The sequence below is a fragment of the Takifugu rubripes genome, chromosome 14 (genome assembly GCF_901000725.2).
Source record: "Takifugu rubripes chromosome 14, fTakRub1.2, whole genome shotgun sequence".
Classification (NCBI taxonomy): Eukaryota; Metazoa; Chordata; class Actinopteri; order Tetraodontiformes; family Tetraodontidae; genus Takifugu; species Takifugu rubripes.
In genome coordinates this window covers 8,983,827-9,000,403 of record NC_042298.1, presented here as the reverse complement: position 1 = coordinate 9,000,403, position 16,577 = coordinate 8,983,827, and positions in this window count along the sequence as shown.

The following is a 16,577-nucleotide window of genomic DNA, read 5'->3' as shown; positions in this document are numbered from 1 at the left end:
GTCAAGAACGGTCAATCTGCACAGACAATGTGCAGAGTGAGAGAACAATAAGAGGACTAATCACTTTTATCACTAATCACTCTCTGCTGTTGCTCACTGTTTGCATGATTCTTGGAAAACACATGCAAGTGATTTGAGGTGGGGAGGAGTTGACCATCAGCAAATTAGAAAAAAAAAAGAGCCAAGAAAGCTGAAGAGAATGTGCACTCCTGAATCATCACTGACCACAAACAAACTGACCACCCTTTCTCCCAATTGGTAAAAGTTGGTTTTCATTTGAGGTGAAAATACCCCTTTAATTCCTTTTTGCCCCATTTGTTGATCATGTAAGTCTAGATAAAGCATATTTGGTGGCTCCACCTGTCTTTTTCCATCCTTCTTTTCTAAAGAGCACTACATACAGTATCAAATCTCCCATCCTGCTTCAATATTCCCACATGGGAATATTTCACCCTCTCTACTGTGATCAGCTCTTATTATTCAGTTTCTTCAGAAGCATGAGGCTACTTAAAATAGTGTTTGTTTTTGTGTATAAAAAAGACTCCCACGGAGACCTGACTGAATCTACCAACAGAGTTATGAGTTACACTCCCACCATGTGGCCTTTTGTATTACTGCATTTTGTGTAACGATTTGTTTATTTATTTATTTTAGGGGGAAATGAGCAGTGTTTCCCTTGATTACAGTCAGCACAAGGCGACTATTTATATTGCATGACATGCCTCATCCGATCTGGGCTAGCTTGGTTGTAACAGAAAACTCAGAAGAACACAGCATCCAAGTCAAGTACCATCTGTCTGAGCATCATTTGTCTTGTCAGGGGTGAAGTCAGCAACATCCCCTTAATCTTTCCCTATACGGCTCTCTTATTCACTTCCCTGGTCATGTTCACAGGCTTGGCAAAGCTTCACAAACGTTTCTGCTGGGTTCAAGGTGGTGTCTAAGCACCCCAGGGACATTAGAGGACGCTTCCTTCTCCACGCCCACGTTAGTTTTGTCTACAGCTGATGTTTGAGGTCAATGTGAGGGAACTGCTGCGATGTAGCCAGAGAGGTGATGAAGGGACTCTGGAGGACAGGTTGAGCGCTGTTACTGTGTGAAGAATAAAGACTTCTTTTTTAATCATTTGATGTCATTCAAAATTTCATACATATAATCAGTGAATAATTACAGATTACATACATATTTACGGTGATACGTAATGTAGGTCTGTAGTTCTCGCTTGGGTTTTTTTCCATAACGTGAATACAAACAACCAATGAAGAAAACTCAAAACAAAGTTTTACATTGAATATTGAATATACAGTATTTACACCTATTATTCATACTGCATACTAGTATCCATATATAATACATTCATTGCATATGTAACAGACGTCTGTTTAGTCCCCCCCCCATAATTTTTATTGTTTGTGTTACTCAAACTTACCACTAGAGGGCAGGATCACACAGTAGTTTACATTTTTGCAAGGTCTTGAGAAAAGAACTATGAAATCATTTGATGATATTAAAATGACTTGTATAATTGACTGGTCTAAAGTAGTTTTTTTAAGAATATGTTTTATTGGCATTTTAGGAATTACAGAAGCTATAAAAGCTCAGCGTGTTTGTCAAAACCGTAACCCCATATTCTCCTTTGTGCCCTCTTTAAATATTAGTTTTCATGAGCTCACCATGCCGCAAGTCTGCTTCTGCTGTATCAGCTGCCATCCCTTTATTACCCTTAATTTGCCAAGCAATCCCAGAGCCACTTAACATGCTGACTACTCTGTTTTCCATGCAATTGGAGTTGACCAAGAAATGAGGTAAGAGCATTGCTAATAGGTTAAATGACCAACGTTGTAATAAGGCTTGCTGGAGCAGCTTGATTACCAGTTTGGCCTGATGGATAATTCATATGGTGGCACTGGTCTCTCCACACGTCTCTGGTCAAATATGACACGCATCAGGTAGTGCTTAACACACACAGTGATATATTTTCTGGGGAGGCCACTATGTCCTTGGCATTGTCGTCTGGAAGAACTCTGGTGGTGTACAGATACATGCATTCATTCAATAACTGGTAATCCATTTTTGGCAGTTCTAGTTGCACAGTGGGTCAATCAGCTTATAGAGTATTCATCCACAATTGTATTGTCATTACAATCCTCTCAGAATTTGAATGTGGCTCATGCAGACACTTGGTGCACGATGGCTCGACCCACAGCTTGGCCACTCCGCAAGATGCCTGTTGAGCAGGTTAAAATGCTAAGGAAACAAAAGAAAAGCTAATTATAGCATGCCAAGCTCGAAGTGACTTGAAGCCGCCTCTGCAAGAGACTGCAGGGTTACTCAGTGTGTGTGTGTGTGTGTGTGAGAGTGTGTGTGTATTTATATTTGTTCTCTTCCTGTCTTTCGTCACCACCTATCTCACCCGCTCTAATGGGGACAGTATGAGAAGAGAGCTTGTCCTCCGTCTGGACCTTTCTAATTGCCCCTGCCACAGAGGCCTGATACAGCGAGACCCTGTGTTCCAGGCAGTTCAGGCGTGTATGTGTGTGTGTGTGTGTGTGTGTGTGTGTGTGTGTGTGTGTGTGTGTGTGTGTGTGTGTAACAGAGATATAGAGAGTAGAGGGAGAGAGACTTGGACAGCATCATCACTCAGGTGGTGCTCCCTTGGCTCCATCACACACATTCAGCCTCCACATAGAGAGCGCCATTCATTATAAATATCAGAGCTACAGCAGAGTCAGAGTGATGGGAATAGATATGAGAGGAAGCTGGGCAGTGCTGCTAATGTCCATTTTAAGTTTTATTTCATTATATTCTAAAGAAGTAAGGCTTCAACTGCCTGTCACTCTGAAACCCCTCCCAGTTAATAACACCTATACACACTGTATGCATCCTTTGTCTTGCTGTCCAGCCAGAAAAGCCAGGTCGCAAAAATCCTCTCTGACATCTGCTGGGGAAGGTAGCTTCACGTTGACGGATGGGTACAGCATTCCTGGGCCGCAGGCCCTGCCAGAGTTCTGCCAGGACGTGGAATGAAACAGCCATGGAGAGGCTGCCTGGCATTTCTTTACACCTACGTGCTTAATATCTGTGGCCACCTCGAGGCACGTACGACATGATTCGCATTCCATGAATGCTGCTCCTTCACACCGACACATCAGGACAGCGATGGGTGCTGCTGTGGAACAAATGGGGCAGTGATGGCTGTGGATTATTGGAGGGGAATCATTTAAATCAGTTTAACTGAACACAGCCAGAAAATACTCTGTTCTGTTCTTAAATTTATATTTTTGGATATATAATATTTCAGAAAAAACTAATCTTGGCCATTCTATGGCTGGGATGATATTGTAGGACATTTACATTTCCTGATATGACATTAGAAATAACAATATTCAAAGGAATAAATATAAATGTAAAGACCAGGACCTAAACTTCAAAGCCATCCAAAAACCAAAAATGTTTTATCTTCCTGTAGTTGAACACTACCTTCACATTTAAAATGACATTTCAGTACAAACTACTTATGAAAGTTATTTGAGTAGAATATAGATAAATGTCATCAGCATACAAACTAGGTGAAATACTGATTAGATTGTTGAGTATTAGTGTGAAAGGCAACATTTAAACAGGAAGTATAATTGGCCTTAATGAGGGTGTGGGGGGGCACAGGATAAAGCAACAAACACTGAGATGATTCTATAAAACCACCTTAACGTAGTCTCAGTGATGCATTCAATTAGTCTGTGAATGAAGGTTTGATAGTCAATAGCATCAAAATTGTTGCACTAAGACATGAACTGAAGGACAACTGTGGACAATCACACTACAGCTGATCCTTTCAGGAATGTCATTTTAATGGAAGCTACTTTATGGAAACCAGGCTGGCGAGAGTCCAACGCCCGGTCTCATTCCAGCACTTGATATTTGTTTGTTGACCAAGAAATTTGTAATTTTGGGGAATGGAAGTGGAAGGTTGGCCCCTAAGTATCAAACATTATAAGTGGAAAATAAAATAAATCTTGGAAGACCTCACCTGCTAGAAAGGTTCTGGCAGCAATCCAGAAATAGAACAGCTGCTGCATATGCAATGTACGTACTGCACATTGATGTAAGGATTTCGCAGGAATTACTTAAACAGTGCAGACACGGAGGATGTGGATTAATAATCATCTTTAATGTGCAGTGAAGGGTGGTGCCGTGCCGTCTTCCTCGGTGGGAGACTCCAGACCTCGGGCTCGTCCTGACCACAGACTAATGTATGGAAGCGAAGGTGAGTTTCACTCGCAAAAAACCAAAGAGACAAGCCCTTGTGACCAAACTGTTGACCTCAAAAATCATATGAAATCACGGTGCCCTCAATTGGTAATTATTGGCACAAAGATGGGGACAGGCTGATAATCAGCTGAAAACAAAGTGTTGGTGATGGTGAGAGTGGTGAGGGGCGAACGAGAGAGGGAGAGAGGGAGAGAAAAAGAGTGCGTGTGTGTGAGAGAGAGAGAGAGCGAGAGGTGGGACTCGCTGCTCGGTGTCAGCGAGCATGGGAACTGCGTGGGACTTCTGGACCATCACCGGCTCCAGAGGGATCTGCTTAGTGACTGACGCGCACACGCGGATGTACACATGTTCATGGATACACGTTCACACCCCGAGCAGAATGTGCAGCTATTTATTCATTTTGACGTCCTTCCCTATGGAAGCTATGGAATTCTTCCATTAGAACAGATGCAGATGTTACCTGCAGTTATTTTAGGACGTTTATAAGACTCCAAATTTCCGGGTCCAGATGTGCCCGAGTGTGTTTTTCAGTGTGTATCGTATTCCTTTGCTTAAACATTAAAATCTCTTCATTCATCTGTGCCCTACAGCTGTTGCTGGTGCATTTCAGCTGACAAGGGGGGGGGGGGGGGGGGTGCACTACCAACGCTGACCAGACTGCACCACTAGAGGGCAAACATTTGGGCCGACATCATAAAACCCCAGCTCATGATCACATGTATGCTAATAAGATTTAAAAAACAAACCTTACTGTGTCACATTCAGGTGCACTAACATTGGCATCACTGCACCATAATCCAATCATCTATTTTGTGTTGACAGCTGCTCTTGGTGTCACTGGATGAGAGGCAGCAACACCCCCGGGACAGGTCACCAGTCCATTACAGGACATTCACTATTCACTAAAGCACTGATTTAGAGTCTATTTTGCATGTTTTTGGACTGCGGGAGGAAATTGTAACACTTTGACAAAACCCACACAACCACCCAAGCTCCAAAAATAAAGGCCCCGACCCAAAATACCCCCAAAAGAAAAGCAGTTAAAAGCATATTGAGTCTTCATTTTACCGCCCTGTTACTGCTCTGGAAATCTCCTCCTACGCTAATTCTGACACCCACAGCTCAAACAATTATGGCCCCAATGGCATGACGACTCTGGAGAGCCAGACAGAAGAACACAGAGATTCTTCTGGTTAAACGCCAGATCTGAGTGTATGAGGGCATTAATATGGCAAACCTGAGGGTCTCTGCTGCCAAAGTGACCCAAAAGAGAAATTACTAAATATATTAGAAAGAAACACAAGCTTATAGCAGAGATAACGGGGTTAAAGATGAGTGTTTCTGGGATGGTGTTGCTGTGCCCTTGTTTGCTCTCATGAACACTGGAATCCAGCATTTCTAAACATCAGTGCAGAACGCATTTGCATCAGGGAGCGTTGCTAGTTGTGGCATAGCGTAGTCTGGGGTAAAGAGGTGGTGGCGCGTGCTGGTACTGCACGCATCGTCATTTGATGAGGCTATGAAAGCATATGATTCAAAGTTCCAGGATTAAAGCTATGCTACCACCACCAGTAAGTGGGATGCTAATTCCCCTCAGCTTGGACAAACAGACTATTTAAAGGGCATCAGGCTAACATAGGCTGCTTTATTTTAAGTAGATGAAAAAATGTATAAATAGACTTTGAGGGGCGCAACAAGCGAACGCTTCATGAAATGGCTGGCGTTACATCATTGAATGTAAGAGTGAAGTTCTGGAGAGATGATGGGCTCTCTGGGCCAGCCATTATGGTTTGTGCTAATGTTCTGGTTTCACAATCCAAACATTCTAAGAACTGTTATTTGCTCTTTTTTCCCCTTTTACTCAGTAATTCTGCTTCTTCTTTTTTTCAGCTAAGCAATGCTGTCAACAGAGAGAAGAGAAGCAGCTTTAAGGCCGCGGGAGCCGGGAGGAAGAGATGATGGAAAGTACAAATAAAATGCAAACGGCACAGACAGCATCACCTGTGAGCCTTTTTAGAAGTCCTATGTGTGATGGTCGTGCAGATCCATATGCAAAAAGGTTGTGCGATGCAACACTTTTCAGGCATTTGAAGATGGCATCTTTCTCTGCACTGACAATCTGAGGTCTCACAAAGACACTAGTGAGGCGGAGTCCTCCATATGGTCAGCATTCTGCAACGCATCATTACTGCTGGTTTCGGCTTACGCCACTGAAACGACTCGTGAAAGTGAGTTTCTGTAAGTTAAATCACTGGACAAACCAATGTCCTCTCCAGATGTTTTTCCTGAATACGTAAAGCCCGCTCGTTTTTTTTTAAACAGGGTGTAATCAAGAAATGCAGAATCAGCGTATATGAACAGACGCCCATTCTATACCTTGCCTATTTTATAACAGAGAGAAAACACGACCAAGCACATGTTGTTGCGACACGAATAAGCTAACAGATGCTTATTCAGCTTGTGTGTTGGTAACATTTGAAACTTTTTAGGTTTCTGTAGCTCTCCCTCCTTCTCCCTGGATATCATCTGCTGCATGTATGCTTCATATATCATGTGCTTCATTGCTGGCCCAAATGTCTTCGGCTTTCTTCAAATTACAAATGGGGAAAAAGAAATCCATAACCCGCAGCTACAGATATTAACATGGTGGTTGGGATACAGTAAAATTCTTTGGAAAGTCAAAGTACCACACATGAAATAAATAATAGGCCATTTATTCTGTCTATCTACTTATCTGTGTCTTGGTGTGTATTTAAAATATTATTGCAGGGCAACTGCAAACCATGAGTGAAAATCACGAGAACTGCTTTCCTCTACTCTTCTGCCCTTATGTGCCATCCATCCATCCATCCCTCCATCCATCCATCCATCCACCCACCCATCCATCCATCCATCCATCCCTCCACCCATCCATCCATCCATCCATCCATCCACCCATCCATCCCTCCATCCATCCATCCATCCATCCCTCCACCCATCCATCCATCCACCAATCCACCCATCCATCCATCCATCCATCCACCCACCTATCCACCCATCCATCCATCCCTCCATCCACCCATCCATCCATCCACCCACCTATCCCTCCATCCCTCCCTCCATCCATCCATCCATCCATCCATCCATCCATCCATCCATCCATCCATCCACCCACCTATCCATCCATCCATCCATCCATCCATCCATCCATCCATCCATCCATCCATCCATCCATCCATCCATCTGTGGTGTGCTGGAGCCTTTTCAATACTGTGTATCAAGGACAGCTTTCTAGTCCAGTGCAGGGCCTTCAGCATCCAAACTTATGCAATATTTCTAATGGAAGCAATTAAAAGAAGAATGAGTACATGCCAACGGAAAAAGAAACACATATTTGGGCTTACAGTCTGATTAAGGAATGCAGAAAAAGCTAGAACAGCTCTTTTGTGCAGCCTGCCATCCCAATACTCCCCCCAAGGTTATGACAAATTTACGAAAGAAACACATAGAAAGATAAAGAAGTTAAGTGTATTGTTTTCCTTAAACAGAGTAGTCTTGCGCGGCCCAACTCAGGTTGCTTCCTGCAAGAAGCCCCACAGGGAGTGCCTGACATGGCGCAGTGCCACGGCCTGTGCTCCCGTGTGCATGCCAGTCATTTCTGCGTGAAGCTGAAGCTGTCGCCACATGGACAGCTGGTTGCGAGCTGCAGGGCCCCACGAGAGCCCCTACCACAACATCCTTTTATACCATCAACAAGTTTGCACATTACATTCATAGATTCCTATCAGTTTTCCCGCTCTGCATCACTCCGGGTGAAATTCGTCTCAAGACCGTATAACAGACGCAGTGTGGATTTGGGAGCGCCTGCTTTCAATCAGGACACATTGAGCCGTAACAGGTCTAATTAGTGGATGCAGGCCTGCGGCACAGAGCCTGTGAACGCTATATGCAACTCTTGTTGCGTGCGGCGCGTCGCACAGCTTTTATGGGCCGAATATTTTTCATCTTAACAGCACATGTGTCACAGACTGAAGAAGATTCCACAACGAAATGATCAAAAACGGCAAACACAGACCTCCATGTTGGTGCCACCTTGCAGTTACGGGGTGGTGCTCATTACCACCAAATATTTTACAAATGAGGATGGGTTTGGAGTGATAACAAAGGCCTGTAGGGGGGAACTTAAATGATACAGTATGGTCAGATGTGTGAAGAGGGCAGTGGAAAAACAAAATGGCTTGTAAAAAAAAAAAAGGAAAGTAACAAAGTACAAAGGACAGTTAATGGTTTTGAGGAATATGAATGATTTGCAAAGCTTTGTTACACAGTTTTATTAGTAGTTATGACGGTTTTCTTTTTTTTTCCTATGAAAATTGGAGCAGTGGTTTAGCGTGTGTCAAATGAATCCTTTCTGACCTGAAGTGACTGTCCTTCGATGACTTAAATATCACAGAGGAGTGGAATTTTGACCTCAGTAGAGATCTGATCTCCTTCCCTGATTTCATTGGCACACTCTTCCCTCTTCCTGCACATTCCTAGATTTTTTTCCCAGTAGCCATTTTGGCATGTACTGGTTGGGTAAATACAGGTGTTACCAATGACGTCTCATGTCTGGTGTCCCAAAAAAAAAAAAAAAAAAATCTCTTTCCACGCTTTCAGAATGTGAAATATCATCTGCAGCTGATTACATGGTTCTTGCAGTAAGGATGCTTTGTGCTATTTGTTAAGAGCAAACATGTGAATGATAGCACTGCTTAAGTATATTTTGAAGCTCAAAATTATTACAGTGCGTCAGAAAATACTTAAACACTCAAGTCTTAAAGTCAGAGCAGCATGCCAAAAAAGTTTGTTTTTAATATTTTAGCATTTGGACTGCAGGACAAGTGGGAGTATTTGTATAAACTAAGCCTCCCTTCAGAGCATTGTATACATCTTTGGCAAGAGGCAGGCTTGAGGGCAGACATTGGCTGAGCCCAGAGTCCAGATTTATTGGGAAAATTAGGCTAAATTGTGTGGTGAGGAATGTGGGCAAGGGTGTGTGTGTTGGTAAGTGACAAGAGAATTTACTCTCCGGCTTTTGGGACACGTTTGCTGCAGCAACAGCCGCAGCCACAGCTAAACTGTGTCTGTTGAAGAGCTAATCCTTGCAGTAAATCATGACATTATACCTCTATGTGGCTAAAATTATCCTGTGAAGGTCAGGCAGAAATTGTGGCTGCATTCTGCAAAATAGCTAGCAATCCAGAAGCAGACAAAGATTCATATAAACATAGTTCTAGCACCCTGGCAATTCTGCACAGCTCCTTGACAATGTCCAAACATTGCAATGCCAATTTGCACGCCTGAATCATTACAAAAAATGCAGGTATTTTAGGTACGCCGAAATTGTTTTATTATTTTTAACACTGAAATTGCAAGGCAAATGGTCATAATTGTAACTCCGGCCTCTGAAATAAACAAGGCTGAAAAACGAAAGTGGTGATTATGGTTGGCCTGATGTGGGATTTGCGAGGCTACCGCCGAGCGCATTTTCATCTCCCTGTTTCAAGTTCCTGCCCAATATAGACACACTGATTCAGCCATCAGAGCGCACGCTTTAATGGAAGACGGTTGGAGGGATCTGACCAGCAGAGGGAGATCTGTCCAGCCCGTCATCCCTGCATCAATGGAATGTTCCATTTGCTATACCCTCCACAGTGGAAAAAATTGGATTTGACAAATAATATCTACCAACGCTGCATTTTCTTTGAATAGCCAGATATTTATGGTGCAGCCACAAGAAATGTACAAATAACATCAAACTGGAGATTTTTACTGCCTCGGTTTGAAAAAATCTCAATGTCTTTTATTGCTGCAGGACTTGGAGGCCAAAACCAGTGATCTGGTGAGTCTCACTCACATTAGCCAGGCCTCTATCAACGTTTAGTCTTGCAAGGTTGGTGAGTGATGCAACCTTAAATGACCATTTTACCACATTAAATGTTTCAGCTTGGAATGTTCCATTTCAGATGTGCACCTGGTCAGGAAGAGCTGCGGTGTTGGCAACCAACCCCACTGCAAGTTTTCTGATAAAAATACATAGAGCTTCTTGTTTACATAAAAAAATGATTTATTTCCATGTTATGCATAATTGAACAAATCAGAAAAGATCTGGGAACTATTTCAACCTTCGAATTTTAATGGGGGGGGGGGGGGGGGGTCCCGACTCTCCTCTCAACTACTGTTTTCCCCTTGTGTTTGGGTCAGGAGGAGGGTGCAAGAGCCCAAATGTGTACGGGCGAAGGCAGGGTACACCCCTGTATGAGTCAACACCTGATCACGGGACCCTATGTGAGCATATAGGGGATCGTAACCTTGCTCACAGGCACCCCGGTCCCGTGTGACCACACCTGGGGCTTGAACTGAGACCCCTTCTTCTCAGCCCAGGCCCCTACAAACTAAGCTACAGTCTAAAAAATATTTCAATCAAGCATCCTTAGCTGATAATAAGAATGGCATCTCGCAAACCCTTGAATATCTAGCAGCTTATCTGCCCTAAGGGTCCGCTCTGAGAACCATAATGTTCTTGTTTTTCTCCTATTCTAGTCATAGAGAAATTTATATAACTCTTAACTTAATAGTTGAAATGAAGCAGTAATTCGTTAAAAAAAAAAATCAATTACCAGTTTGAAAAGACAAACCTCAATATAGAGTGAATTTAAATTCATTTTCTCAAGTGACATAAGCTAAACATGTGAGTTAGATGGGGACATCGATATCAGTCTTATGTTTATCCGTTTTATATGAAGCTGGAACCACAAGACAGCACACTAAGCCAAGCACACAATGTGCAAACAAAAGAAAACAGCTCTCCAGACCTGGCCCAAAGTTCACCAAATCTCCCTACCAGCACCTTTAAAATCTCCCTAAATATCATATTATATTTTGGTTATTTGAATCAGTAAAAAAAGAATAAAATTTCTTCTTTAAAAAAAATGCGACCTTTCAATGTTTGGTTTTGACTGTTTTCTTGGCCAGAACATGATTTTTTTCATAATTCAAAGTTTCTCTCAAAAGGAGCCAAATCTGAAGAATGTTCTCTATCTTACATCATGTCTACAGGACATCATATAAAGAGCAACAGAATTGCAACACGGAGATGTTCTTTGTTCCAATTCCTAGATCTGTTCAGGTTTAATATTTCCTGAATGCATCCTCATGAAACCTAAAGTGAAATGTTACACCTCTGCTTGCTTGATTGTGACTCTTTTAAAATCTCTCACTGTCACATATGTGGTCATACAATTTGTTGAAGTTAAGCTTGGATGTCTTTGGTTCAAGTGAAATACTGTGCAGCACCCATGGAAAACTGCTGACATTGCAAACCGCATCATTCAATTCTCAGATATTTATTTATGTATTTATTTTTGTTATGCCTGGCAATACTGGGACTGTGCTTTAAAACACAGCATGCGGGCACATTCACATGTCTCTGCTTCTGTCATCTGACCAAACAAGATTTTAACTCCTACGTCAAGGTAACTTCTAAAATATTGCAACAGGGACTATCCACATCATCGTTTTGAAAAGGGTTCGAAAACCCAGTAATTACACCCTCTTGGAAACATGGAAATTGTGAAGAATAGCCACTAACAGACTGACAGCAATGCGACAGCAACTCGAGTGGTATGGTTTACAAAGATAAGTTCCGACTACACCAACGTTTGGCAACTGCCACCACTAGAGGGCGCAAATAAAGGAAGGATACTCTATATTTAATCATAATTAATATCATCAGATAAAACATCATAATTGGGTTGTCTATTGCCACTCCATTGCTCCTCCTGGTGGTGGGAATGCAACCACAAATACTGTGTGGTTGTGTGACGGCTGTTCTTGGGGGAACTCTGCGGCTGTTTAGTTGCTATAACAACTTGGTGCACAAGTGGCAATAGAACAAAGAAAGAGCAAAGTCAAAGCCTGTCCTCTTTCTGAACTTTATTCGATCAATGGACTCCATTTTGTGCATCTTGAGTTGGCATTATGTTGGCTTTGTGTCCACCCCTGAACTGAGACTGAAAATGCTGAGACAAGTTCGTACAGTGAAAGAAATAATCAAATCAAGAGCCCTAAGGGGGCAATTGTAATTGGACAAGGCTCACTCTGGGTCTTCTGGAGCCTGGGAATACAACACAGATCCAGTAAGTGACCACTTTGATGTCTCTGAAAAAAAATCTAGATCCAAATGAAGATTTATCGGAGAGCATCTGATCCATTTTTATTTGTGTTGGCCAATGACTCGACATAGTCAGAGCTCCTTTACGCAAGGCTAGAATCGGATGCACTTAGGCAGAGTTAAACATGCCCGCACTCTTACATGTGAGTGGACACTTCAGCGTAAACAGTCCCACAACAAAGTAACAAAACACAGACAATGCATTCTTGGTTCCACCACATCCAGGTGAGTAGTAACAGCTGTGGCTTTAAAGAGGACCAGGACTCTGGTCAAAGATGTTTTGATTGCAACAAAACGTGCATACCACCGGTGATTCATGACAGCTTAGCACCCAGGCCCCATGGCTATGGGCAGCCACACCACATCAAGACCACTTAAATGACCCAGAAAAGCAGCCGTGACTAAAAATAAAGAGACAAAAAGGCCAAGAATAGTCACAGCATGAGAGGAAGGAGTGAATTACTGCCATGATAAGGCTAGATTCCTGCACATGCAGTTGGATTACGATGCGGAGGGGGCATGCAAATTGGTACCAGCTGTGGCCTTAGAGCACACTCCTGCAAAAAGGACACAGGATACAAGTATGCAGATTAATCATTTACTCATGTTAACAGCCTCGCTCCAAGCCTTGTTTCAAGTCACTGCTCTTACCACCACTCATGTTTGGTAGCACTTGGTGTTTTACCCCTAAAATGTAACACATGTTGAGCTTTAATTTGGATTTCAGATGGATTTCTGTGATTTAGCACTCTAGTTGAGATCCTATGAACCCACTTTGCAGCCACATAGGGATTCAGGGGTAGAATGCGTGGAAAGTTTAATTGCTTGGGTATGATTTTCAAAGTTGTGTCAGTGATACGTGCAGCTAGCAAATAAGTTAATTCTTTGTTCCTCTTAAAAAAGAAAGGCTTCCAGAATGAATGTCAGCATTAACAAAGTACAACTGAATACCACTCCTACTCACGGGTCTTACAGATTGCTGAGTCGCCCACTCAGTATCAGGCTGCTTATTTTACAGGTGGGGGTTAAACATGTGATGACACGATGACTGATTTTAATGGCAGCACACTCATGCGTGCATGCATAAAAATCATACCTTGTTGAGTTATTGGTTCACAGTACAGGACCCCCATGTGTTACCCAGTAAAGTCTCTGTTTATAGTGCTGTTTTTACAGGTCTATAAAGTATTAGTCTGACCTACTCTGCTCTTGTGTGAGTGGAAAAACCACATCTGAAGATGGCTGGTTTGTCATTAGCGGCTGAGGGCAATAAGAGCTGAAGCACGGCTCGGATCCCTTCCTATCACAACACAAATTCCCTCAAGGGTCCCGGCACAATCGTGGATGGCTCCCTACTCAGGGAAGAATAGCCTCAAACATCAAACACACTGCATTCATGCTGTTTGCTGACCTGTCGGGCACAACATCAAGAGCCCTTCTCATCCATCACCACATTCTCCAGTTTGCATCATATTAAATGTCACAGTTGGGAAGTGTCTATTCTGTGCCACAGTCTTAATCTAACTGGATTATTGTAATCTTCCATTCTCAGCTCCAGCACCACAGGAAGTGGCACTGAAGCTACTACCTCCTGTAACCAGGGTTAAATAGTCTGTATCATACAGAGCCAGAAACGCCAAAGAGCCAGAAAAACACACATGTAGCCGCTTAGCCATCTCTTATTGCTGGTTTCAATATGTCCAAATACAAACTTTGCAATAACTCCCACCTACACAAACAAAACAAACCCCCCCAAAATAATTTCAGGGGTTTTTCATCGCCCTTCACCTGCAGCTTTACTCACGGGGAAGCCCAACAGATAGAGAATTTGAGCATGTTGCCTTCAAGTGCAACACGCCCAAATTCTCATTTGTTCTTTTGGGAAACTATAAACGCATAAATGTTCCAGGAATTTTGTCCTAATGAAAAGCATTCCTCCCGTCTGCAGACAGCCGATGCACGTAATGCTTTGCACATCATTAAATAGGGAATGTTCACAATCTAACATACACACTGTGCATAAACATAAAAAGGGATTTATATTTGTATATGCAGTGAAAAATGGCATTTTGGAAAGAATGTAAATAAATGGAGACAAAATAAATCTGCATATGACATATAAACCATCAAAATACAAGATAGGAAGAACAAGAGACACAAGAATGGGGCAAAGAGGCATCATGGAAGATCGCCTTGGGCCCAGAATGTATGTGCACACAGCATATGGACCACTTCCCCTAATCCATGTATTTAGGCATAAACATCACAAAGTGCACCCCAACCACCAACCAAGCAGCAGGAATGCAGGTCCAGTAAATTTCTAGACAGCAGTAATTACCACATACTTCCCTCCTCTTTCTATGTATGTTATATCTTTAGCTCCTCGGGCCAACTCCGTCTTTCCCAGATCACATCACTGAAGCAGCAAAAAGCCCAAAGAGCTGCTTCAGCTTGTTAAGCCTTGGGGAGCCTGGTGTTAATAGATAAATGGAACCCACAACATATATGCTGCCTGGATTATATATGTTTTAGCTAACTCTAATCGTGATACCGCAGCCTCGTTTAAATTCAGCCACAGAGGATTCTAACCACCGTGACACCGGAGCCACTGTCCGAGTCTCTCACCAAACCTACCATGACAGACTCCACTATGACCACATTCAAACCCTGCGGGGACTGCCTCTAACACCATAAATGCTCTGCTTTAGTTGACTAGCTCCCATCCAACCCACAGGTATGACTTTGCTCACTGGGATGCCCAAGACAACGTAATCATCAGATTGGGGGGTTTAAATCCACAGCCATGAGGATGAGAGGCGCCCAGCAGCGTAATGTCATGAAAACTAAATTGCCTTTTACTGTACTGAGACTGCCATGTTGTTTCCACTGGTAACCAAACAACATATTATTGATGGAGGGATACACCAACATTTCAATCATGGGCTGGTTTTAGCTTGTATAACAAGAGCTGCAATATGTTTATACCACATTCACATTTTAAATGATGCGGATGCAAAATCCCACAACCTTGTCACTGCATATTCGACAACCTGTAGAATAAAATTTATTAAAATTCCCATTTAATGCAACTTGATGGATATGAGATTTACATGGAGCTGTTGTTGCCTTGACATAAGAAATTGACCTGTACCTATTTGTAAGTGAAGCTTTAAGGGATATTGGCGATCTTTAAGGGATTAAGAGCTGGATTAAATGCACTCTGTGTGTTGACGACATGAGACAGACGGCTGCCTATTGTGATCTGAAAGTCCAAGCTGATGATGAACGATGAACTGGCCTGCCAGAGTTCACCGAGTTGGTCCACGAGCACTTCTCTGACCCCCCACCCCACCCCAACCCCTGTTTGCGCACTCAGCTCTGATGCTTGGCTGTGCGAGGAATGTTCACACGTACAGACGCAAACACAAACATGCAGCTGTAGCCTGAAAACGGGTGGCAGGTTATCTAACTGTTACGACCTGAGAGAAAGTCGAGGACTTGGCTTTGACAGTCACTTTGCTGGATTGTGTTTTTTTTTTAAATTTCAGATACTGTAGATGACCTCTACTCATGCTTTCCTGAGGTGAACCTTGTATAGGGCTGTGAATTATGAAGCAAAGGGGAGATAGCTGTTTTATGTCATAAAATACAGCCAGACATTTTTGTTAAGGATCCAAAATGTCAAATGGATCCAAAAATATAACTTATCTGATATTAATTCTACAAAAATGCTGCTATGCTGGCAATAAACAACATTGTTGTTCTTTTAGTCAGACTCCACATACAGCGAATAATAAATTTAGTTTCAGAATTTCCAATTAGAGTGACAAACTGCAATCCATTTATAAGTCTGCGCTGTATGATAACATTCTGAGAGCATGTTAGCATTGGACTCAAAGTATTGTTGCATTCATTCTGCCAGAGGTGCAAGCATGGCTCTAGTCCCTTAGCCCTGAACGCATGATATTTTCCAAATGTCACTACTCCTACAGGCAGAATCTGTTTTTTTCCACAGGAGCTAGTAGCTTCACAATGATGATTCAACAACTTGACAATGAGAGAAAAGAACACTCCGAAAGTTGTACAAAAGGTCAAAAAGGATAATATAAATATC